Genomic DNA, 1,073 nt, shown 5'->3' with positions numbered 1-1,073 from the left:
TTTTAAAATCCCCCCCCCCCCACACACACAGACACAAATCAAAATAAGTGAAAAACAAACAACATAGATGAGAAAAAAGAATTAGTCATTATTCTTTTGAGCTTGTTTGGCTTTGCCTGACTCAATCATTATCATCATCATCGTTTAACGTCCGCTTTCCATGCTAGCATGGGTTGGACGATTTGACTGCGGACTGGTGAACCAGATGGCTACACCAGGCTCCAATCTGATTTGGCAGAGTTTCTACATCTGGATGCCCTTCCTAACGCCAACCACTCAGAGAGTGTAGTGGGTGCTTTTACATGCCACCGGCACAAAGGCCAGTCAGGCGGTGCTGGCAATGGCCACGCTCCGAATGGTGTATTTTATGTGCCACTTGCACAATCTTTCATAACATTCAGGTTGTCAGCATCAGGATGACCACCTGTGTCTGCACATAATTGGTTGATGATGATCTTTAAAGAATGGCTGTTCCATGTTAACCTGTCCAATGGTGTGTATTTTAAGCCCTTGCTTTGCTCTCTCTCTCCAGCAATATCCTGCAAAATGCATGCGTCTCTCTCTAATGACACCACTAATTGCAAGAAGGCTGCAATGCTATCTTCATTTCTGTGAGATATTTAGGATAACCCACAGCATACGAGTCTAAGCCGCATCGAGTCTTGTCTCCAGGTGTTTCATGAATATCCAAGCAGTGGACCCATACAATAAGAACGATTCCACTTAAAACAGAAGAGAAGAAACGTCTCTGAAGATCATCAGGCACTGAAGCCATCAAAAGCAGCCCAGATTTCTGCAAGAAAAATGTTTACATCCTTTTCTTTGGAACCAATGTGACTTCCTAAGGAGTCTACAGATTTTAGAGGATTTTGTTTGTGCTTATTGAATGTTTTAATCAATAACGTTTCGGCTGATATACCCTCCAGCCTTCATCGGGTGTCTTGGGGGAATTTCGTACCTGGGTTCTCACTCCTAAGGTATTTTTCGATGTTATTATTATTATTATAATTCAGGTCACTGCCTGGAATCGAACTCGGAATCTTGGGGTTAGTAACCCGCGCTCTTAACCACTA

Source organism: Octopus bimaculoides, chromosome 10 (genome assembly GCF_001194135.2).
Source record: "Octopus bimaculoides isolate UCB-OBI-ISO-001 chromosome 10, ASM119413v2, whole genome shotgun sequence".
NCBI classification, from domain to species: Eukaryota; Metazoa; Mollusca; class Cephalopoda; order Octopoda; family Octopodidae; genus Octopus; species Octopus bimaculoides.
Note: the sequence above shows the minus strand (reverse complement) of the source record.